This window comes from Lissotriton vulgaris, chromosome 5 (genome assembly GCF_964263255.1).
Source record: "Lissotriton vulgaris chromosome 5, aLisVul1.2, whole genome shotgun sequence".
NCBI lineage: Eukaryota > Metazoa > Chordata > Amphibia > Caudata > Salamandridae > Lissotriton > Lissotriton vulgaris.
The window spans coordinates 1,476,322,054-1,476,347,942 of NC_141693.1; the positions used below are offsets into that span (position 1 = coordinate 1,476,322,054).

General features: G+C 43.8%; 1 protein-coding gene across 1 annotated transcript in view; it reads left to right on the plus strand.

Moving 5' to 3' along the window:
• Window positions 1–541: 541 nt before the first annotated feature.
• The window catches only part of KLHDC8A (kelch domain containing 8A), a 148,027-nt gene continuing 122,679 nt past the window's right edge, over window positions 542–25,889 (plus strand). The window contains exon 1 of the mRNA XM_086923444.1: window positions 542–666. The gene's annotated coding sequence lies outside the window, so the exon portion shown is untranslated. The remainder of the gene's footprint in view (window positions 667–25,889) is intronic.

The following is a 25,889-nucleotide window of genomic DNA, read 5'->3' on the forward strand; positions in this document are numbered from 1 at the left end:
TAAGTAGAGAGAGGCATGAGAACGGAGGAGTTCCAAATGCTGAATTGTTCTGTACATGAACCGTGGTTTGATCTAACTTGGAAGGTCCACCGTGGAGATGTCTTTTACAAGCCTTCGAAGGAGTGCATATAAAAATAGGCGCGCACACTTCTGCGGCAAGCGCATTTGCCTCCTCTGCTACTTTACTGAGAGTTAAACACACAACTCGCGCGTGACCGTTGACACAGATTTCTGCAGCACCCGCACGGACCTACTGAGTTAGATTTCCGGCTTGTTCCATCACTCCATCATTTCTCCACCCTCCGCAAAAGCACGTCCTCCCACTAAGGGCGTGCTTTAAAAATACAGGTCACGGCGCCCGATGGGATCGGCGAATCGTCTCCGTGAGGCGGGATTAGTGTGTCCGATTAGCGCTGCTCCGGCGCTCGGTTTTATCTAATTAATTGTGTTTCCCGATCCTGCGCTGAGCGGGGGCGTGCTGTTTCCTTTCGGAGTTTTGTCATTTCATTTCTCCTTACAAGGGCGTCATTGGGCACGCCCCGCCGGGGGGTGTCTCTGTCTGGGGACGGCGTCGCGGTGTGAGGCGCTCCGGGGGTCCACCCGCGCAGGATCGCGAGCGGGGTACCTTCCTGGATGCCCCAGAGGACCCACAGCCTCGTACCAGGGGTGAGTAAGTGAATTTATATTCTTTGTTCTGTAGTTGTTGTTATAGATTGTACCACAAGGACAGCGTCTACGTACTTTGATGGTGCTTGCAGAATAAACAGTATTTCTCTCACTTCGTAGCGCTTTTAGTGAATATATTTTATTAAGCAACAAAGTGGTCCTCGTTTTATCAACTTAAAAAGAGCTAGAGCTCTAATTGCATCATAGCTATTTTTGTGACGTTTCGGCATGTGGTCTTTACGTCATATGGAGCTCTTTGCAGCATCACCACAGACTCAGTACGCTATTTTGCTAATCTCTGTGATTTGCTGTTTACTTAACGACTTCCGAAGCCTCCACTGTAACCCTCTGAGCTATTTTTTTCGTGCTTGCCAGTTCTATTCCAACTCGAGCAATTGACAGCCCAGGCACTGGGCACGTGTTACTAGATGCTACATCCTACTGTAGTGGCTGAGAGGGAGGTGAGAGCGGGGCATCTGAAGTCGTGACTTTATGTGATATAATCCATGGCGACACAATCTATGACTTAAACCCATGCGTGGTGATTCAGGCGATCTGTGTGCAAATCTCAGCTTCCTTGCATGGCCAGTTGTGTGATCCTGGGAAAATACCTTTTGTTGACGTTCCATTATGTGCAATTGAATCGGTAACGGTTAGAAACAGGCACAGCCCCACTACCCTGTGACAGTCCGTTACGGCCCTACCCTTCACTGTCCTGCCTTTCACTGTGCTGTCTGCACAGATCTTCAGTGGCCTTCAAGCCCCATCCTCTGCCTTCTCAGCCATGCCCTGACCTTCATTATTATTAAACTCACACTTTTTTTATAATTTCACTACCCTGTAATTGCAATTGTAAATTGTACTTCTAATAGTGCTACTACCCCGTGGAAGCGCTTTGTGGCGAGTAGCACGCTCCCCAACCCAAGATTAGAGTTAGTCTGGGCTTAAAGTGGGATAAGAAAAACCGGGGGTGCCCTAAATGGGACGTGGGAAACCTCTTAAAGAGGTGTGGCCAATCCGATTAGGAGCTTGGCCTAAATCCTGAGAACTAGAATTGTGCGGCGCTTCAATATAATGGTGCAATTGTTGGCACACTTCTTCAAGACTGTATTGTTCTCAGCATGGCAACACCTTTTTCATCTCTGCATCAACTACAACAAACTAAAATAACAAATCAAATAGGTTAAAATATGTCACTTCCATTAATAAACAATGCACACAGTATTGATGTGGAGTTTAACAGTATTTACACATGCCACTAATCCCCACTGCACCAACTAAGACTCAGATTTGTGATTTCTGGCAGGACCTCTGAAATGATGCGCTTCTGCTGCGCTTTCTGCATAATTATGGATTTTCCGTATTTGCTACTTAGTTAACTACTGCATAATCTGTGGATTTTAACAAAAACATTGTTTCTAGTTCAAAAGGATTAAAAGGTATTAAAGATGTAGTCACACGTGTTGCCGTGCAGTGGACAGCCCTTTGCAAAAGTTAACCAACCACCTTTCAATTCCTTGTTGGTGTATTTCGGTGGTAACGTGGATGAAGTGAAATCTCTGCCCAGACAGTAATCACGTGGAAAAATTGAAACATAATTGAATGCTATCATAAAAATTAAACTGTATTATCTGCCTTTTCTTGCAATAGAATGTATTTAACCCTGCCGCATAACGTTGGTCCTTTCCTGCTGCATAATTTTAGTGGTCCTTCTTTGTGGTCACACACAGTTATCTGCCTTGCTGGCATTAGGTAACTGAGGTTTCATAGTAAAGTTGATTAGTTTAACTTGCATTAATTTTCCATTGAACATTTTGTACGCAATTACCTGAAGGTTAAAAAAATAAACTTGTTACAGAATATATTGTCCTTTTTAGCCACTTCCTAGACCAATCCCCCCCTCTCCCTGACCTCCACCCCAGGGTGCTTCCAGGATCACAGGTCATACTCTGTTTTGAAGCGCCTCTACTGCTGTATGTAAATCAAGAGTGCCCGGAGACGAGCCGAGTGCACAAAGTGGCGCTTCCCGGCCTTCCTCATACACAAATACTTCAAACGCCATTTTGCGCCCCACCTTACTAGGAATCCAGCCACAGACCCCAGGTGCGCCGTACAGTTTGAAGACCTGTAAAGCATAGATGGGATTTGAGGACCTCTTGCCACGCCTCGGCTGACACCGACCATGTTGCTGCTCCTACTTTGCAAAAAGAGAGGAGAAATCCAGAGAGAGAATGACTCTCTTTAAAGGATTTCCCTTCCCCTACAATGCTTACCTGGCATGACGTCATGCCGTAACCTCTCCAGAAGTTAGCAGTGTGAGCACACGCACGTGGATGTGCCTGCTGTCCCGATAGAGACTCGTTTCAAGGCCCCCTTTTAAAAACTGCCTATGCTCAGCACTGGCAGGACCCTGCTCAGTTAAAGCCTTGGAGTTAGCCGATTAGTAATATGTGCTTGTTTCCCTGTGGCTTAGTTGTAAATGTCTGCTCTTGAGTTATTTGTGTGGTTAGTAGTGTTTTGAGTAGCGAGAGGATGATGGGACTGGATTAGAGAAGGGGGGAGTTGTAAAGTGTTACTGGGAGTGGTGAACATGTGCGCCTGTTGGGTGAATTGACCTAAAAGGAGGAAGGAGGACGTTTGAAAAGGATGTTTGGTTGTTAGTAGTGGGCTGGGTGTGTGTGACCCGCTCTCTCTCCGCTCTGCTCCACGGTACCCGTTCCTTCATGGCTACAAAGAATGATTCCTCTGCTCTTCCCTGTCCTCCGGTTTACCTCTGTTGCCCATGATGAGCGTCTGGTGGTTTAGGCATTCCCCCCTGCCCGTCTCGGAGGAGGCCCAGGCCGCCGTAGACCACTGTGCCTGCTCCCAGTGGGCCCGGGCCTCAGCCCCCGTTTGCGCCCCCACCCCGGACAACAGGCAACAACAGAGATGCCTGCGGCCTGCATAAGGTCTTCTTGGGAGGGGGCGGGAGAGACGCGGCTGGACCAAAGATGGCCTCGCAAAGAAACAGCTGCAGAGGAAACTAGGGTGAGAAATCAACTGAGGACAGCCCCTGGCCTAGATTCTAGATGTAAATGCCACTGTGTCCTTGTTAGAGCTCTTCACGGCCCGTCCCACACCATGAACAGTTTAGGCTGTAAATACCTACACCTTTTTTACAGGCTGCAAGAAGCGCCTGGGTAGCGTACATTTGATTTCACTAGCAGTGATGACGCAGTTCACTCCATTTTACCGAGGGCGTCACTGCGCAGACACAACCTGTATAGTTTTCGTTCGGTTTGATTGGGTTTTGAACAAAGACACATTTGAACTTGCTAATATACTCTGTAACAAGGCTTTCTCATTGGAGGCACAGCGCCTTAATGCTGACCTAGTGCACGCTGCACTGCAAGCGAACACCCTAGACTCGGCGCAGACCCCAACTGCATTATCATTAGAAACGCCACAGTAGGACTGTTAATGGTGATGTGTCCATATAGCGCTTGCTGTCACAATCGCGCAGCTCCTCGGCGCTGATGTAAATATTAAAGGTTTATGGCACTCAAAGGCACATGTTCCGTACAACAACCCGTAAAGATGAAATGATGAGTTGCAGGACCTGCTGGGATTCAGCAAGTGAATCCGCCCTCTGAGCATGCTGGCCAAAGAAAGCAAATATAAACAGCCCCATAAACTTACATTTCATGACTGTACAGTGCTTCCGTTTGTTGATGAGTAGAGCCACAAAGTGGGCCCTGTAAATGCTGGACCAGTCAGCTCCGCGGATCTGAAGGTGGGGTGCCCCCTAGGTGGTCAGTATGAGAGGGAGATTCAAGCAGGCGATGGCCGTCTCTCTCCCTGGGGGACTGAGCTGGCCCTGCAGGGAGCTGGACACAGAAGCAGCTTCTCCAGGATAGAGAACAGAGAGCTCCCTAGGGGTGCAGACTGGGGAAACAATAGCCCTGCCCAGGTAAGTGGCAGTGCGGTTCAGGTTAGGTGGTGAATGTTTGTTTTTGTTTATTGTGTCTGTCTTTTGCCTGTATATGTGCATGTGGACATTTACCGCAGAGGTCAGCTACCAGGCTCCTACTCTGTCCACTTTTCTGTTTCCAGCCACACTATAGGCTGCATTGGGTCAGCTGCTCAGTCTCTGTTGTTGCACCATATAAGGAGGCATAACTAAATAAATTAAGCAGTCATACCCAGCCTAGGGGCCAACTCTCATCAATCATGACTGATTAACCGAAAAAACAGTCATATTTATAAAGTGAGAGTGTGCGAGGCAAGTGAAGACTGACAGGTAGATCCCCAGAAAGGAAACCAGAGCCCAGCCCCTCTCCCTAGCACCTAAACATGTATAATGTTGGGCTCAGAAGAACACACATCTAGATGTAGACCGTCTTGCAGTAAAATATGCACTTCTCTTACACTTACCCTCAGGGCGTCAATGTGATCTTTATTTTGTGTCCACACTAGGCTACAGGAAGCATCACTTTGTGATAACAAGCATTGGCAGTGCCGCTAGGTCTGGCTTATAAGTGAAAGTGCCTCTTCAGTCACTTATGAGTTTTGGCACTCAATAATTCAACATTCATGCACCCTGTCATGCATACTTACACTGATTCATCCTTGCTCTGGCTCATTCTTGCATTTGTCCACTTACCTACAATAATTGAGACAAAGCATGGAAGATAAACATCAAAATAAAAGTAGAAAAACACATGTTCGCTATATTGGAGTTAAAAAAAAATCAATGTTACGACATGCACAATACCATTTAAAAATTGCCACTGAGTAAATATCGTACTGGCCGGCCATCTTCACATGCTAAATTGTGTAGTTTGTCACTGCTGTACTGCTCCAAGATGGCTAACATTATGCTTCTAATCATGGTACACATCTTGGATCAGGAAAGCAATGATACACTCTGGATGACACCATTCCAAGATGGCCACACATTTTAGAAATAGGGGATGCACAAGATGCAGCACATGTCAAATGAAGTGAGTGGCAAGCGAACATCGCATTAGGACTTTCTGGGGAGCTGCAGAATGGTCTAAAAAGGAAGAAGGAAAGAAATGAAAGGTGAAGTCTAAAAGTAAAAACATTAAAACTAAAGTACTGGGAGCCCAGGAACTGAAGCATATTTTCAAGCTGATTTGTACATGCTATCGGGCAACATGCTTTTACGCACAGGTCAGCAGAGCCAATGGCAGAATTCTACTAACACATTGCCCAAGCAGTATGCTGTCCTGGAGAGACACAGAATATGAATTACTCTTCAACAGTCAAAAGAACGCAGTTTTTTTCAGTGTTACAAGGCCAAGTAAACAACTGCACATTTATTTACTTTAATCTGTATTATACAACTCCCCAATAAATACGGCCATCGTACTTCCTTTGTTGTAATTTTGTATAATAAGCAGATGGAACCTATGTTATCTGACGTGACCTTTCCTAATGAAGCAAACGGGCATATACCATTTATCATAGGCTCATCACCATAATCAATTCAGGGCTATGACATTGAGCACAAACCTTTCTACAAGGTAACCATCAAGTAAAAAGTCATACAATTAGAAGTATGTACAATTTAGTTCAGGAAATTATAAACATACACAAAATTACACTTGACAGAAAATATATAGCTCCTCCTAACAGGGTTAACAAAGATTAAAGTACAAATCTTCTATGCACAGAACATATAAGAGGAAATCGGAGGCAGGAACCAAAACCCGGGCATACCACAGTAATCTTTGAGGATCCACATAACGCAATACCCATCTACAGCACAGTGCAATAACAATCTATAATTAAAGGCCTATTGAATTTAACATATGATTTTCATCATCAAAATACTTTCTTTCGGTCAAATGACCATAAATATGATTTTCAGATTAGATGTGTGAGGTCTACTGCGTTTGGCATACATTTTCATAATAAAAGGTTTAGACCTACGGCCTTGAACATAACGTTTTCGAATTAACCACTAGGCCTATGGTCTTTATCACTGGCTTGTCGCCTTGACCAACTCAAGCCTGCTCGATTCTGTATACGCTTTCCCACCAGTCAACTATCTGCTTTTGGCCATAAGCACACAGCTTTTATCCAATCAAAATATATACTTGAGGAAATCAACATCTGGGTGGAGCCAAAGCCCCTCACACAGCTGTGCTCTTTAAGTTATTTTTCTGTTGATCCCCTAAGGTTTGGTGGTAGCTGCACTGTCAAGCTGGCCCTTAGTGTGAAAGGTTAGTGTTTGTTACGCAAATGCCTTGCTAGAAGCACTTTAAAATGTAGGAGGAAAGAAAGAGAAATCGGGTCCAAAAAACAGATATGATGTCCGTGGAGTTCTTCTCAATCCTGACTGTGCTGCTAACAAAACAATTTGGTCTGGTTAATAATAATAATTGCTTACAAAAATGTTCTTTATAAAGTGTTTTGGATAAGAGCATTACATAGATAACCATTCAAAATTATTTTGTTACCACAGGCAAAGTATAAAGTGCCTCACACTAGCATAACATTAGGCATTCTAATGGACAGCCGAACTAAGGGCCATATGTAGGTAGCCCAATACCGGTCGGTAACAGCCGAAATTCGGTCATTTCGGCCGTTACCGACCGATATTTAGGGTTTGAGATGTAGGAGGCAGGTTTAAGGATTCGGTAATTACCCATTCCTTAAGAAATTGGTAAAATACTGATTCCTTATTTTAAGGAATCAGTAATTACCGAAGCCAAAAAGCTATGTAGGAGGCACTTGCCTTCTTGCATTCAGTATTCGTTGTTTAGCACCAACTACAAGTTGGTAGTAAATATCGAAAACCTTTAAAAAAGCAATTTTGTGCTTTTTTTAAAAGTGTAATGTGGCAGACATACATGCCCTTAGGGCATGTATGTGTGCCACATGTGCACACATGCTCGATTCAGGGGTGCAACAGGGTGTAGGGTGTCAATATGACACCCTGCCACCCTTGACTATGTGCTCCCTATCACCGATTCGGTATTTAACGAATCGGTAATAGTGAATGGCTTCCCATTCATTCCTATGGACCTCCAGGCCGATAGGAATGAATGGGAATTACCGAATCGGTAAATACCGATTCTTAAATACCAAATCGTACCGATTCGGTAATATTTTCCGAATTGTTTCCTACATACCATTTACCAATTCTCAAATACCGAATTCGGTAAAATTCGTTTTTTTAGAATCTGTATATGTAGATTACCTACATATGGCCCTAACTGTACCTAATATTTTTATTAGTCTATATGTGATCTCTCTATTCTCCTGTAATAATAAGACATCACTAATCATCCGCAATGAGAAGAAGACATAACTACTTTTCTGTTACGTTTTGACATCGTAATGTCTCCTACCAGAGGCTGCAGACGATGTTAAAGGCAAACCAGTGGGCAGAATTATAGCTGCCATTCAAATCGTTGAACAGACATCTTTTAATTTCTTCTGTCTTTTGAACTATTATTCCCTGAAATACTCAGTAGGAGTAGTAATTTATGGTCAGTAGTACTTTGATCTGTTGCATGGATGATGTTCATTGCAAACAAATGTATGTAGTTGTTTGGTATTTTTGTCACTGTAACATAGCCATTAGGCAGCAAAGCATTGTACATGGTCAAACACGAGCATAAGGTCAATGATTAATGTGAGCGAAAGCTGGGTTGTGGTTGGTTAATGCATTATAATGTAGTGTTCTTTAAAGAGGTGAGTCTTCCCCTTCAATTTGAGCAGCGTTGGCGCAGTCCGGATGGATACAGGGATTTTGTTCCAGATCCTTGTTGCGTAGGTGGAAAAGGCCTGTTGTCTTTTTTTACTAGCCTGCATTCTGATGATGTCCTGCCTGCAGGTGTGCCCGGAACCACCAGAGATGGTGAGCATGTCTGCAAGATATCTGTGTGTGGGATGGTCATGATGTCTAAGTAAATGAGGCAGCTCTTTTTGAAGACGGTGCGGGTCTGCAAGGGGAGCAAATGGAATTCCATATTGGATGGGGGTGATGTTCATATTTCTTCAGGCCTTGGATGAGACATGATGCGGTGTGTAGGATGCTACTATGGTGTGCCAGGGTGGGCTGTAGGAGGCCTTGAAATAAAGCCTTACCACCATCCAGATGCAACACTAGGAGGGCTTGGACAGCAGCTCTGAAGTTACTTTCTTGAAGAAACAGTTTGACATTAGTTCAGAAAAAAGAGCTGGTACCAGGTCGTCTTTGTTTTTTTCTGGCAATGTGTTTTTCGAGGGTGGGGTTCGTTCGTGTCTAGAGTGAAGCAAAGTGACTTGCCATTTTGTGAAATTTGTGGTTTGCAGCCATCCAGGTTCATATCATTCAGTCTGGTTTACACTGTATCTTTTTTGTTGTTTTTGGCAAATAATAGGAACTCTGCCTTGGTATGGTTGCGCTTTAGGTGAGCACTGGACATCCAGTTCTGGATGATGCGCAGACAGCGTTGAGACTTTCAAGTAGAGTTATGCATCATCAGCATATTAGTGAATGTTGATACTGCTACTTGTGAGGAAAGCACCAAGCGGCTCCATGTAAAGGTTGAAAATGACAGGAGTCTGTATGGAACCTGGGGGACCCCACATGCGATAAGGATCTTTGTTCACATGAGCACCAGGTCACAAATGATGTAGGTTGGAAATGTAGAAGGAGAAATGTAAAGGACATTGCTGGTGAATCCAATGTGAGCATCCAAGGTGCGTATGAGGATGGGATTGCCGACTGTGTCAAAGGCAGCTGAGAGGTCCAGCATTATTAGAAGATAGGGGTCATCCTCATTTGTGGTCTAGAGAGTACTTTTGTGATATGTAAGAAAATGTGAATGTAAGTTATCACACACTCTAACCCACGGTCTGTTTTGATGCTGAATTATATTTAACGATGTATTTTCAACAGATCATAAGCTGCATATTGAAGTGTTAATTTTCACAGGATGAATCATACATTTGTTCTACATACTGTTTGCTGGAGGCTGTCCTTAACAGGACAGAGCCGGAGACAAGAATTTATAAGAGTGCTGGCAGAAGGCTGATGGTGTGACCATTTATTATCATGCAAGAGAGAAGGCTGGAGAGTGATTTACAGCTCTTCAAGTATAAAATTCAACCATCAAAAGTTCAGTTGCAGTCAGACTCTGCCCATCTATGCCCCTAATGCACCCATTTCAGAAATATTCAGCAAGGGGGGCTATGACAAAGCTGCAGCAGGAGAAGGCGCTGTTGGAAGCGTAGTTAGAAAGGAGCTTAAATGCTTCTCTACATTCCCCTGATGGAGATTCACACGAGTTCCCTCATGTGTCTGCCCTGAGAACTGTGATGGCTGGTTTTGTAGACTAAATCCATGATTTCATAACTCTGATTTGAAGATAGCTCTTTTACCATTTCTCTGTCACCTGTGCCTAATGTACTTTTCATGGTTCGGGTACCAATTTAAATGAGTCTCCATTGAATGGGTGCTCCTGTCATAACAAAAGGAGGCAAGTGCCCCTTAAGTGGGTCCCTGTTACAGCACAGACTCTTCTGCTTTTTCCTTACACTTATGATGATTTTACATGTGCACACAGCCTGGTAGAGGGTCGCCCATTACAAAACTCTTCAAATATTACGCCTTTTCCCTAATCACTGCAAACACAGATGGCTTTTTCATTCTCTGGCTCTTCCTCGTGATATTGTTCTCACATATTTAGCTTGTCCTAAACACATGGCTGCATGTGCCTAGCTATTGCGTGTCACACCTCAACATGCTTCCCAGTGACGCACACCGACTTGTGTGTTTAACGTAATGCTTTTTCACCAACGCACATGCGTAGGAGGTACTGTAGTCGCTTCTTGTGACTATGAAGACTGCAAATCCTGCAATGCTGATTGGGCCAGGGGATTGCAAGGGCATCCAGTACAAAGAACAGGATGGATGGCCGTCACAGTTCTCTTTTAGACATGGATGGTGACACTCTAGGCATTCTTGTGTCTTCCATCTCTTGCGCCAACTTTGAAGGTTGATACTATGTGTCTTGAAAAGTGCCAACATCTTGAAACACCATGTTTCAAGTCATGGGCTTTTTGATTTACAAATCCTTGCTATCTGGTGGGTTAGATGAATTTGTCAAATGCAAAGAAACCAATACCACAACTTTAAGAATGCATTAGGTCATCAAATGAAATCTTAAACTAGAAGAAGTGTACTATGATGGCATGGTAGGAACCTTATTTTCACTAATTCCAGTTCACCTCATGCTACAGACGTAAAGTTGCCAAAGTCCTCATTGTTGAGTTCACCACCCTACTCATCCCCTGCACATTATTTTAGTCGTCCGCCTACACTTCTCTGCTCATGAACTCAACACTAAGACTGCCACCCTCAAATCAAAGGCTCAGCGAATTTCAACCATCTTCCCCTCATGCCATGACTCCACTGGAACAACCTTCCTCTCACTGTAGCATCTGCTGCCCATGAACAGCTACAAAATGGAGCTCAAACAACACCTGTATAATGGCACTCCCAGCACAAGAAGATTGGCAACCAGCAGATGAAACTCTTGTGGTCCAGGCAGCCACCATTATCTCCAGTCGATGCAATATTCATGTGTAAGGGCTCCAGTTGCACATCCACACTGGAAATGTTTTAAGTAGGGTAATTAGCAGACTATAAGATGAAATGTATACACTTTATGGCTCGAATTGCAAGCTATCTCCCACTCTGTGCACTACTAAAAATATATCACTATTAAAAGGAACTCAGAAATATTCGATTTCCATCTAGGAATTTCAAAGTGCTTGCATTAGTTTCCAAAAGTAGGCTCACTTATGCGTCAAAAATTCAGACAAACAAGTGGACATGCAAGTGTGATTTATATATAAACACATACATTGTAAATATACTAATAATCTGCATGTCAGAAAGAACATGAGTTGCAACTGACAAACAAGGGCATTTGGAGCCAAAAAGTAACAAATTGCTTACACTAATATCGTCTGGCATAATTACTGTGACGTTCAATGTTCAAACAAATATTTCCCCATTCGGTGTAGATTTTCTATAATTGGGTCCAATGAAGCAATATTTTTGTGAATTATATTTAGAACACAATATTTTTGTCCGCTGATATTCTGAGAACAATATTTTGGTACTATACTTGACAGAAGCAGGTGAGAGCTTGGTGTTTAATTTGAGCCGGTGTTTTTCCGCTGTTCAGCACCAGCACTAAATTGTCAACACTGGTACTTATGACAGCCTGTACCATAGCAGCGCTGACTGTTTCATGTAGATATGAGAACAATAGATGCTTATTAATTCAAGATAGATTAAAATCACTGTTTCGAGTGCTTGTGCCTTAATTATAGCTTTGAGGGCTTGGAATAGTCTGAATAGTCACACTTTTAGGAGTGTGATAGTTAATAGTTGTGTTGGTACTGTCATGAGCAGCGCTGGCCGGAGCAATGTGTGGTGCAAGCTGCAGTGGCCTTCTGGTGAGGGCCCAGACCCGTATGTTTTAAAAAAAAATTTATTACAAATTAAGCACTGGATCACACCTACGGTTATACGGTTGAATGATTTAACGCTGCTGTCTGTTGCTGTCGCCATGCATATTATATCAATCTGTCACAGATAAATAAGCTCAATAAACCACAGGGACTTCGGCCCGTCAACCTTCTTCCCTTGGCCAATCGGTGCCAAGAGCTCGAACACTGTGGCCTCACTTACAAGGTGTTCATTGGTTACGAGCGATCCACACGCAAAACGTTTGCATGGGTCTGCAGTTAGAAGTTGTATGAGGTTTATCGCACATGCTAAACTACCACATGTGTGAGACTGCTTCTTTAGGTTTTTTCCCCTGATAAATTTCGGCTGGTCAGGCTTGCTGCAATTTGTATGAGGGAAAACGCCCGGTATGTACTTGGACATGGATTTCGTGATTTAAAATAGGAATCCCCAGGGTTTCGAATGTTAATAGGTGTGGTAATTTGCACTCACACTTCCTATATAGTCATAATCAAGTACCCAGATATTTGGAGTCCTCCTAGGTGGACCTGAAGGGGGTGGATGTTCCACTAGTCCGTTTGGTCCAAGTTCTTCAAACATCACACCCAAGTCCGCCTCAAAGGTTATACCACCCCGGCCTAGAGTGTGTGTGTCCAAGTTTAACCTAGTCAGTTCATCCTACCAAACAAAGACCACTCTTATAGAACTGTGCATTACCTACGCTTCATGGACGATATCGATTGTATGCATCATCTTACATATCATATATACGTAGCAACATTTGAAACTTACCCTAGACTGGAACATGGACACATTCCTTTTAAAATAAAGAGTTTGATAGCATTGTGGCAGGACTTCCTGTGACATCACTGCTTGACGTATATTGCTTTGCACATTGACTTTGCGAAATAATTCTCATATCAATTTTTAAGGCCTTTTTTCCAAGCTTTTCCCATTTAAAGCATGGCGGATTGGGGACTACTGCTAGTGAGTGTGAATATTTGTTATTGATACATCAAATACAACAGTGAAAGTCAAAACAAAGGTGCCAGACGGCGTAATGTATTTTTTTGTACTATATATCAATCACTCAAATGTATTTCATATTTCACTATACTAATTCAACACTAATCATTTTTGGGTTCCGGAGTAGCACGCTACTCGCTGAAAAAGCACTTCAACGCTTCATCAGGGGTACTAAGCTCTATATAAATGCAATTACAATACAATACATCACAACAGTAGTAATAGAGATACACTAGAAATTGCACAAAACAAGGTACTGGAAGGATTTAAAGGGAATGGAGTATGAATCAAAATGTTAAGCATCTACTGGTGTAAAGCAAGCCATTGAGTCACTTGTCAATATAAACAGAAACAATTTTCTTACAGTTCATAGGAAGCAGGCCGGAAGTTTACTAAGCCACTTCATGTATCTTTAAAAGACAATCCACTTATGTAGCCTCAGCGTCACCTGGAAGTGGTACATAATTACCAGCATCAACTGATGAAAGGATCCCATATATCCCTGAAAAACTGTGTCCGATCAACCTATAGATCTGTTGTTTGTGTGCTTCCATCATCGCCATGTTCTCCAGCCAGTCATCTAGAGTAGGTGCTGCTGCTCATGGCCAGTTCTGAAGGAGACGTAATTTCACTGTTGCGAGAGCAGTGTCCTTTTTTGTGAGCAGTCAGGTCAACCATGTCCTTTATATCATGTAGCATGGCAAGAGCTACCAAAGGTGCAACGTTATGGCCATAGGTTTCTTGAAGCATTTGCCATATTTGTGATCAATAAGACTGAATTTTAGGACAAGAACAAAGGAGTAAGACGTCTCACCTTAATAAATTTGTAATCAGAGGTAGGGGCCAACTTTGCTCTATAGAGGTTATGGGGAGACCAGTGCCAATCATGTAGGATCTTAAAATAATCAAACTTCATCCTAGCCTCTCTGAGTCCCCTATCATTAATTTTCATCAGTTGGGCCCAATCAAATGGCTAGTATTGTGATTGTAATCTCCGTTGCCATCTGCGTTAGAGAAGTCGGTCAAGGGGTGGTGGGGTCAGAGAAAAGCATAATTATCAACACTAATAGCCCTGTGATCAATTTCTTACAGTGGCCCCGTTTTACTAGATGGGAATAGAGTGAGGAAGGACTGTGGGTCCATTTACCAGACTTCTATTGTGCCTGGAAGCAGTGTCACAGTTGTAAGTACCTCCAGAAGTGAGATCTATGTAGCCGTTATTCCTCAGTGAGGTCTGCAAAGAACTTAAAAGAACCGTCGTGCAATAGATGGTTCACCTCTGAGATTTCCTAAATGTTTCAATCTGACCATATGAGAGGAACTTTATGCTTGGTAATAGTTCCATTGTACTATAGTGGAGCTTTGGGGTGCACGAGACCATCTTATGTAAGTACATCATGTGTTGATGTCCAGACACTATGCATTTCAGTTAACATTGGGTTTTGAAGATCTGTTTAAGCTTTGGGCCCGCATATAGAAAGGGCCCAATTCACCAATATCTGACATGCTGCACTGCCTGACGCTAGTGCAGCATGTCAGATATGTATTGCTGTCATATAGATATACATTGCCTATATGCTGTGTTAAGTTAGCATGAGCTTATTAGGAGTTTAAACGCCATTTTACCTTTCTGCTGCTTCTGCACACGACACATAGCTGTTGCTTTAGCTTTGAGCCTAGTAGAATGTTTTGATTCATGCGAGAATAATATGCTGTTACTCTGATATCAGCCTTGCTTGGTGAGCTGTGTCTGTACAGTGAGTGCAGAAACCTTCATGGATATCTCAACACTGTGGTTGTTGTGAGGTCTGATCTTCGCACGTTCCTAGACATAACATACATGCAGCTGCGGCCAAGTTCTGGCTTTAGGCGCGTTTTATATTGCTTTGCTCAAGAGCATAGAAACACACTTGATGGTGCTTCGCATGCAGGGAGCTGGTGGAAGATGATGTGATCCCTTACCACTAGGATCTTGAGGTATGGGGCCGCCCTGCTAAAACCCAAAGAGACCTTCTTAGATATAATATAATATACTAGCTAGGGAGGGTGAGAACTAGGTGTTACTGAACCCTATTCGTTTTAGCATAATACCATGCTTTCACCTTTTGTGTTCTACGGACTAGTGACTGTGCTTTGCTTGTACTAGCTAAGATACTGCATTTGAGAACACTGCATTAGTGAATAAATATTTCAAATATGCACGTGTCCTCTTTTACTCCTTGTTCTGGATTGGAATGATTGTATAACGAAAGAGTGTTCATGTGTTCCACGTTACCGGAGGTGTACTAAGTCCATGTTCTGGTTTGTCTAAGCATTGGGAGTTTGTGTTAACCAATGAGACACTGTAGCTAGTCTGGTAGGGGATTTTGGGTACTAAGGTGAGTTTTGGCACACCCTAATTCACTGAGGTTCCAAGTCTCCATGCACAGTTCTGTATGAGAACGGAATCCCTGCGACATGGCGCCCAACCGTTGGTGGTCTTATTACATGACGCTTGAGTAGTTTAATGTTCCGTCCTTAACCCCTACACCATTGTTTCCGGATAACAGTGGTGTCGGACAAACCTACCTATATTTACATAGGTCTTTTCAAGCTTGAATCTTTCTAAACGGTTTCCTTGAATTACTACCCAGTTGTGTTACAAAGTGTACTTTGTACCTCTTTCTTTCTGTGTCACTATGGCCGCGGTGGACATTGCGCAACATAGCCGCATTGCGGTGCGCAATCATTTGCAAAATTATAATGTTCCCGTGAATGGCATGGCAGTGATAATGGTGGTGAGTGCAGAGGTGGCTTACCCGTATGAGTTTTTTTACTCGTGGGTGAACTTCCCGGCTGTGAACGCAAATACTCATGTGTTCGACGCGTACACTCCCACGGCTGTGCCACAGGAATATGCACCATATAGGGCACAGGAAATTCCTATAGATACTTGGCAGCACCGCGTTTGGTTTGATGGCGCCCTACCCCATACTTTAGCAGCTCCGAGGTTAGGTCCTTTGTCCATTCCAGGCGCAAACTGGCCTGTTCTGGCTGGATTTACACCTCATCCTCAACACGGGGCATGTACCGTGGTTGAGTTAAGACGACTACATGTGGTCGCAATTAGCGTGATTAGGTCGTTAGTGAAATACATTACCTGCAATCTCCCGGGCGGGGCCCCGGGTGGTGCGGCGCTTCCTGCCGGACAGGGCGGTATGAAGCTCAGTCCCGTTATGGTCATCGCTGTGATGGGAAAATGCCCCCAAGAAAAAGATGATTTTCCTTTCTGGCTTGCCGAGAAGTTTGACCAGCTGGAAGCAGTATTTCCTAACACGTCTCCTGGTGAAAAACACAGGATTCTGACAATTAGCTTACCAAAAGACTTGATCCCTGAAATAGGTGACTGTGAGACCTGGGGTAAGACCTTTGCGGCGGTCTACACGAGGTGTTACCTCACTCCGTCTATGACTGTCCTGCCGACGTTCCTTAAACGTGTTCAGGATGAGCATGGACCAGAGGTTGCGGTTGAATTGGGTATGCGCCTCTGTGGTACCTTTGATGTGGTTTCCGATCTCATACTTGCGAATGTCAAGGGGGATGCGGTGAACTTTCAGGTTGCCAATGCTTTGCAGGCGATTCCCGATGCCGACAAACCCCGCCAATTGGCGAGGATTATTGTGGCGGCTTATAAAACCGTGGGCTGCAATAGTATGGGTCTCAAGCCTTTTTCTACTAAAGGGAAAAAACAACCCCTAGGGCAGAAGTCGGAAATTGACGACCAGCCCAAGACCAAAAAACAAAATTGGCCGAAAAAACAAAAACAGGGAAAGCAACAACAACAACAGAGACAGGAGTCTCATCCTGCGTCTCCATTGCCTGCGCCAACAGAACGTGTTTATGACTTGCGCGATCCCGCGATGATAAAATCACCTGATCGTTTTCAGGTTTCTGATGAACGCTCTCCTCGTTCTTTTCAGGAGTCATCAGCCTTTTCGACCGGTGGTGGAGGCGGCAGGGGACGGGTTGGTCAGCAAGGACGTGACCAGCCCCGCCCGAAAAACGGTAAAGGCAAGCAGGACGATTCTACACCAAAGAGACCCCAGTTTCAGAAAAAGAAAGTCGCTGCTTTAACAGCACACAGATATGCCACAGATAGTGAGAACGCAGCTTCGGAATCAGACATGGGCTCTGACCTTGCTGGACAGCACGGCGGAGATAACCATAGTGCGAGAGGCCCTGCGTCCACTACTGAAGGTGACAGCGACTGACCGTTATGTTGTTGTGGAGACAGCTGACACTAGAGTAGCTCCCCCTGACAGACTTTTTGAAATAGTCCTATTCATTGAAGGTGACTTTCAACGTACCATAGAAGGGGTATTTTGGGAGAATCTTACGACTACCTATGACATTTTGTTAGCGGAGGCTGACTCGGCCCCACCTTTTGTGCTCACGGCTCCAAGAGGGGAGGAGGTAATCCTCCCTAGTTTCGCGCACACTGTCTCGAAGGAGCATGCGCTGAATTTTGCAGAAGAGTGTGCTAAAGCCCTTGCGCCAGCTCTGTACCGTACACACTGTGGATGGGATACATTTTCCCCACACCACGAAATTCCTTTGCGGTCTATGCCTCAGCCTCTACCTCAATATCCCATAAAGCGCGAAGCTAAGGCTTCCGTTGCGGAAATCCTTGAACAATTGGAATATCAAGGAGTGATTGAAACTTGTATGTCACCAATGAATAACCCTCTTTTTACTGTGACCAAGCCTGATGGTTCATATCATTTGGTATTGGATTACCGGCGCCTAAACTCGCATTGCCGTACCTGTGCAGTACAGAATACTCACGGCTCTGCTTTAGTGGATAGTCTCGTGCGTAAGCGGTTTAAAACCACGCTTGACATTTCCAACGGTTTTTATGCCCACCATTTGGATGGTCTGAGTTCCCAATAGACCTCTTTTACTTGCGGCGGTGTCTAAAAACATTTCAAACGGTTACCGATGGGCTACAAAATAGTCCAGGAGTGTTTGCTGCCCACATAGTCTCTCTCTTAGAGAGAGTTGACCCAGATGCTTGTTCGTATGTGGATGACATTTATCTCACAGATGACGAGCTGTGGGAGCATCTGTGTCGAGTTGACCGCTTAATTTGTAGCTTTGCAGACTTCGTCACAAATTCAACTTTGCAAAATCGCATATTGCGGAGAAGGTCGAGGATTAGCTCCTCACTTCTTGGAGAAATGTGCACAATTGCGCACTCCGACGACTCTGAAAAAATTACAGTCTTTGCTGGCATTTTTGAATTTCGGGAGGACATACATACCTGAATATGCCCAGCGTATCAAGCCTTTGTATGCTTTGATACAACCAACTTTTACCAAATCGAACTGGCTGCCGGAGCACTCGGCTATACTGCAATCTTTGCAGGCTGATCTGCTCGCTTCTAAATACTTATTGACTCGTGATAACCACACCAACCTGGTGAGAAGAATCATCCCTGGGACGGGGGGTTTCACATACCTTACTTTTAACGAAGGAGACACAGTACCTATTGCTTACAAGTCACACTTGTACACTTCGGCTGAATTGCGATTTTCCACTGTGGAGAAAGTTTTGACGGCTGTACAGATGGCGATTCTGAAGGAACACGCTCTGTCACAGGGAAAATGCATGTTGGTTGTTACTCCGTGTCCTGCTTTGGAAGCAGTTCCGAAGGCCAGTGTACCTAATTCTAAAGCTTTGCACCCTCGGTGGATACAATGGGCAGCATCATTGACGCCTCCGGATGTCACTTTTGTTTTTGATGACTCCTTACGGTCGCAGGAGTTTTTTCATAATATGAATTTGTTCATCCTGCGCCTTTGCCTATGCGGCCTTTGGAGGATTTCCATTGCATCATATACACTGATGGTTCGGCGCAGGTTGCGCATGGTTCTAAACACTACTACGTTTCCGCATGCGCCATTGTGGTAGGTGCCATGGTGAACAATGAGTTCAAGTCCAGAGTCGTGCACACGCAGACTCTTGGGGACTGCACCGCACAATTAGCAGAGCTTCGTGCTTTGATGCTTGCATTGGAGTACGCAGATCCTAGTGTGACAACATTAATCGTTAGTGATTCTTACTACTGTGTCCAGTCTTACAATGAGAACCTGTTTTTTTGGATTCAGAATGATTTTCGTGATTCCAGGGGTAGAACAATAAAACATAAAATGATCTGGGTCCGAGTGGCTGAGCTTAAACAGCAGTTGCCACTCGTGCTTGTAATTCATACTCTCGGTCATCAGCGCGTGGGAGTTCACGCTGTTGGCAACTCGCTTACTGATGAAGCAGCAAAATCAGCGGTATCGACATATTTAGTTGCAGCAGTTACACGGTCCAAAAGTAAGATTGATGATGATGTCTTGGCGGCTGTTGCTGCCTCTGAGAAGGGAGGTAAATATCCTATGGGGTTCCCTTCGAGGTACACATACCACTTAAGTCCCAATAAGGTACCTTATGTGAAAATTCCTGAAGTTGGGGACAGATTGCTTCCCAACTCGGATCGCAGACATCCACTGATCACAGCGGCCCATGAAGGTGTTACGTCTGCGGGCGTTTCAGCCACTGTGTCTCAGTTACAACAATGTTTTTGGTGGCGGGGACTGTACAAACAGACGCGTGACTATGTCCTTCAATGTGACATTTGCCAGCAGATTAAGCCTTCAACTGCTACGCGTCCGCCCCAGACACAGATGTTCATTTCTAATAAACCATTAGGTTGTGTTTATTTAGATCACTGCAGTCCTTTTTCTTCTGATACTACGTATAAGTACATCTTAGTAGCAGTTGATTCATGTACACGCTTTCTATGGGTGTGGCCTCATGCCAGCGCTATTCATGGACTGTCATAAGGGATGTGCGTGTCCTTGTAGGGATTTTTGCCTGTGGTACCTCTAAGGCGTATAGGGATGCCATGGCTTCGATGGGGGTCCAAGTCAAGTTTTCGTCTCCATAACGACCTGAGGGTAATAGTGTTGTGGAATGAATGAACCGTGACTTAAAGCAATCACTGACAGCTCGAGTTATAGGCACTGGCAGAAACTGACTGGCCCATCTTAATGGCGTGCAGCGTGCTCTTAATAATCTCCCTAGAAGGTCTCTGGGTGGGCGGACCCCATACTAAATGCTCTTTGGTATCAAGATGTATGTACCGGACCTTAATGGTCTAGACTCGATGGCTGTTGCAGCCTCCTTTGACGTAGATGAACATTGCAATGTTTTACAGACTCTACAAAAGACAAGAGACAGTCTTGCAAAGGAACATTTGCCCTCCACTTCGGATGACTCATTGCAGATCCCGTTAGTTGGCTGGCTACCCTAAGTTGGAGAACTGGTTCGGGAGAAGATCGATAACAAGAAGGAATTTGGTCCCTCATACCGTGCTCCGGTTCTAGTGCTTGGTGTGAAGGGCACAAGAACAGTCATTTTACCACCATTTCCAGGTCGTAAAGAAAACCGGTATATCTCCATTGGCAATGTCAAGATACACAGAGTGGCCGATTCTTCTTAGCATGACACCGGCAGTCTCATTTACTTCGATGGTGAGAAATTCTGTATTGGCCAATACTTCGGATCATGCGCCGGAGGTGGCCCTTGAGATGCCTGCGGTTTCTACTCCTTTATTGAGTACATTGCCTGGTACTCAGCTTGATGAAACTGTCTATACCCACTCAACTGACTTATCGATGCCTGATTTGCAAACTCATTTAGCCACAGAATCCAGATTTCCATTTGACACTGTTTCTCACACTTCAGAAAAGCCCACAAGGCTTAGGGCCTATGAAAGATTGTTTAAAAAACATTTTTTGATTCCCGCTTGGACTTACATTTGGTTAGGGCTTTTTTCGCTTTACCTTTTTATGTCAATTGGTTTTGTGTTTTATTTTTTCCGATTCATCAATGTACAGTAGTCGAGGAGAGAACATGAATTCGACATCTGAATGGAACGTTGGCTCCCCATTCCTCGTCACATTCTGCCCACAGATTGAAGAGAGACTTGGCTTTTGTTAACATCACTGCTTGGCCTGTCCTGCATGGGATAGTCTGGGATGCTGTTAAGTTTCAAATCCATGGCCCGACTGAAGTTATTAATGTTCCTAATGTGCTTAGAGTTAACATGGGGGATGTGGTTAAACAAAACATACGTTCTGATGATTGGGCTGTTCAGGCCGTAGAGGCTATGTTTGCTGATTTGAAATATTATGCTGCCTTGGATGCTGAAGATTTATATTTAGAATCTGCTAATTATGGTGATTTGTTTTGCTTCCAACATTTTGGCAATCACTACCTACATAAAACTAATTCCAGGAGGAGTACTGTAAATTATACACAGTGGGAGCATTGCCCAGCTCCTTTAAGAGGAAGCTCTAATACATTTTTGAAAAAGTACACTTATTTTACTGACTTTAACCAGTCCAATCCCGCTTCGTTTTATTTTAGAATGACAGAAAAATCCATGTCCAAAGTTAGACTTACCGATACTAAGTTATTGTACTTGAAGTCCTTTCTAGACCAGCTAGCTGTTGGAGGCTACGAGTTGTGGAAGGAAACCATTGACCTTAAATCAGTTTGGGGTTCTAAAAGTTGGCAGGTACAAGGCACTGAGGCTTTGCACCGTGCATGTCTCATCCCAAATCATATGTTGTTTTTGAATTCTAGCATCTCTCAGACAACATGCTTTGGATTGGCTACTTCTAAAAAATTAAATACTCCTTCCTTTCCTGTTTTGGAAGAATATTCAGGTTGGGAAAATTCTACAAAATTTTCATTTAGAGAGTTGCAATCTCTATTGCAAAATTCGACCTTTAACATATCCAGTTTGGACCCCAGGGGTTGGTTGATGTGGCACAGAAGTGCAGATTCGTGCCAGGATTGTTTTTTGGGTCTGGCTGATGGCTTTACACAGGTCAGGGTAGATCCCCGTTTTGAGAGGGACCATTCTGTAACCACTTATTCAGTAGGCAAATTATGTCAGAATTGGCTCAAACACTCTACATTGGCGTCAGACAAACTGCATTTGTCTAAACTGACTGACGAGGTTGATTTGAATGATTTCATAAAAGGCCCTCTAGAGGTAGGTCTAGAAGATGGATATATGCCGTTTATAACAAACTCTGGAAGACATCACAGATTGAAGCGGCTACCCGCCTTAGGGCTATTGATCAAGCTAATTTAGAGAAAGTGCTTGCAGTAGTGGATAACAGCATTAACACACTTTCCTCCCGCAGTTACACATTGGATAATATTGTGTCATCTGTTGTTGAAATTGTACAGGATGATGTCTGTTTTGTACCATGGTCAAAATCAATTACACTCTATTATGCAGTTTGCATGGACCCTGCAGACGCTGAAGGCCCGAAAAGTGCCTTGGGATTACATGAATGTCTCATCTTTTTGCCCCTTTTAATTTGACTGAGAAGCAATGTTTGCTATCAATGAGAGATGCGTCTTTTTCCATGTTACGCATTGAACGATTGGAGTCTTTACCATTTTCAGTGGTAGAGGCCACTACTGCTACGTGGCTTATCCATGGGTTAATAACTTTACCATTTGCGCTTTTCCAGTTTACAAATTACATGAAATATTTTGCCATTGGTAGGTACGAGCCTCTTGGTAGCTCCTATTTAAATGAAGCCTGGTCACTCCCTTTCACTTACAGATGCCTTAGGGACGGACAAGAAGTTTATCTGAAAGGTGAGGAGTGCACGGAAACACCAGATCACTCATTGATGTGTAGACACATACAATTGCATGGCTCTTGTAATCAGGAACGGCCTAATAAAGTGTGTGTTTTAAAAGGTACACCCGTGCCCGCTATTATCCCCACTTTTACTTTATTAGCAAACAGTAGTTATTTACTTTTAAATAATGAAGATTGCTGGGGGTTATTAAAAGGCATAGCTTATGTAATTACAGTCAGTGAACTGGTGGTTTGCTGTAAAAATGTGTTGTATCCACCCACGCATGGGAACTTGGATATTTCCATCTGGCCAAAAATTCCGACCTTGAAAGCAGAGTTCAATAAGATGAGTCGAATAAGAGCCCTATTGTCACAAAAAGAAGTTGCCCTGCCATCTGCTTGTGAAACATTTGTCCTTCACGTAGCTAACATCCGCACAGAAGTGCATGCTTTATTAAATACTGACCTGCCTTTACATTTCGGTGAGCTGATTCCTACTATTTTTAACGCATCCTCCACATCGAGGCTGGCGCACTTTTTTAAAGTAGTGAGCAGTGGTCTAGTGACTTCGATCCAAAAGATATTTGGAGTCATTCCTGCTTTCTTCCATTCGATCTTTTCCAGCCTATTTGGTGGATTTCCCGTTTTACTGGCGCTGGCTGCGTGCTTTCTGGTGCTATTTTGTTTTATTCAAAATGGATGCCCGTCCTGTGTTCCAAAACGAGCAGTCGCTGTTAGCACTGTTTCGCAACAGGATGCTTGAATACTATGGTACGCTGCCACTCGCCACCTTAAGTGCAGCATATGGATTTTCGTTTTGATTTTCCTATTTCACCTGTGTCCAGCCTGTCTTTCATTGCCTGAGCTGCGATTTCCACTGGGCTCTGGATTTGTGCCTCTGCAGTTTGGTGTCTCCTGAAGTGGATTTTAATCATCTCATGAGTCCCTTAATTACTCATGAATTGCTTTGTTCTGATGGAGGGATTATGGCCTTTGCAGCGATGCATGGAGTACTGGGTCGTTGGAATGTATTTGCAGCGGCGCAAGATTTCTTGGCACACAGCTTCATTGAGAACCCACGAGTTGTCCTCTGATGGTACCAGAGGCTCCGGTAATTGAAGAGCATGTATGTTCTTTCTCACTACTGAATTGGATGGCTGAGTTGTTTTTGGATGATAACAGTGACTTCCTTTTGCAAGCAGTTGCTGCTTATTTTGCATACTCAGAATTAGGCTGAGTTTTATCGAGGCCTTTGATATCATGAAACGTTTTTCCATTTGTTTTTAAAATTATGATGAACAGTTTTTGTATCGGACCTATTGGCTTTAATAACACTGAACACTAAATTGTCATGTTGGTGAGATTTTGGATTTTTTGGGGGACTAAATAATTTTTCCTCACCTACTCGAATTTGAACAGACTACTTCATTGAACTCTGCATTTCAAAATTGAGTCCCTTTTCTTGTCTTATCCTATCTTATCTTATCTTATCTTATCCGTGCTCGGATCAAGGGAGGGTGTCATATAGATATACATTGCTTATATGCTGTGTTAAGTTAGTATGAGCTTATTAGGAGTTTAAACACCATTTTACCTTTCTGCTGCTTCTGCACACAAGACATAGATGTTGCTTTAGCTTTGAGCCTAGTAGAATGTTTTGATTCATGCGAGAATAATATGTTGTTACTCTGATATCAGCCTTGCTTGGTGAGCTGTGTCTGTACAGTGAGTGCAGAAACCTTCAAGGATATCTCAACACAGTGGTTGTTGTGAGGTCTGATCTTCTCACGTTCCTACACCTAACATACATGCAGCTGTGGCCAAGTTCTGGCTTTAGGCGCGTTTTATATTTCTTTGCACAAGAGCATAGAAACACACTTGATGGTGCTTCGCATGCGGAGAGCTGGTGGAAGATGATGTGATCCCTTACCACTAGGATCTTGAGGTATGGGGCCGCCCTGCTAAAACCCAAAGAGACCTTCTTAGATATAATATTATATACTAGCTAGGGAGGGTGAGAATTAGGTGTTACTGAACCCTATTCGTTTTAGCATAATACCATGCTTTCACCTTTTGTGCTCTACGGACTAGTGACTATGCTGATTACTTTGTTTCTTATAATATGTTTGCTTGTACTAGCTAAGATACTGCGTTTGAGAACACTGCATTAGTGAATAAATATTTCAAATATGCATGTGTCCTCTTTTACTCCTTGTTCTGGATTGGAATGATTGTATAACGAAAGAGTGTTCATGTGTTCCACGTTACCTGAGGTGTACTAAGTCCATGTTCTGGTTTGTCTAAGCATTGGGAGTTTGTGTTAACTAATGAGACACTGTAGTAAGTCTGGTAGGGGATTTTGGGTACTAAGGTGAGTTTTGGCACACCCTAATTCACTGAGGTTCCAAGTCTCTATGCACAGTTCTGTATGAGAACGGAATCCCTGCGACATTGCATATGTGAAAGGACGGGCTGTAACAGCCCACGCCTGACACATGCGCAGAACAGCCCTTGCAGCCCCTTTCTGGTGCAGCTTTTACATATAAGGAAATAATCGGTGAGATCGTTTCATTACATATAAAAGCTGTAAATACTTTGTGAAATAAAATGCCAGTGCAACCGGATTGGGGGGGGGTCGCCGCCCTTTTAGCCCCTATGGAGAATCCCCCACTCTTCTCATCCGTATCTGACCTGGTCTGCCAGATCAAATGAAACCGAGTTTGCATGTGATTTCGGGAGGAACGATGTGGAACAATCCAACTTGATCATCATGTGCTAGAAAATGGAACACCTTGCCCATCCTGGCCTTTAGGTTTTTAGCCAAGATCTTCATATGGCATGTCAGTAAAGAGATGGGGATGTAACTTGCACAGGACAGAGGATTTTTATCTGGTTTGAGGATAAGGGAGACATGTACCCAATTTCACTCGGAGTAGGTATCTGATGGATTTGGCCTCTCAAATATCTCTGTGAGGATTGGCACTATTTTCGAGTGTGTGACCGTGTAAAATTCTAGTG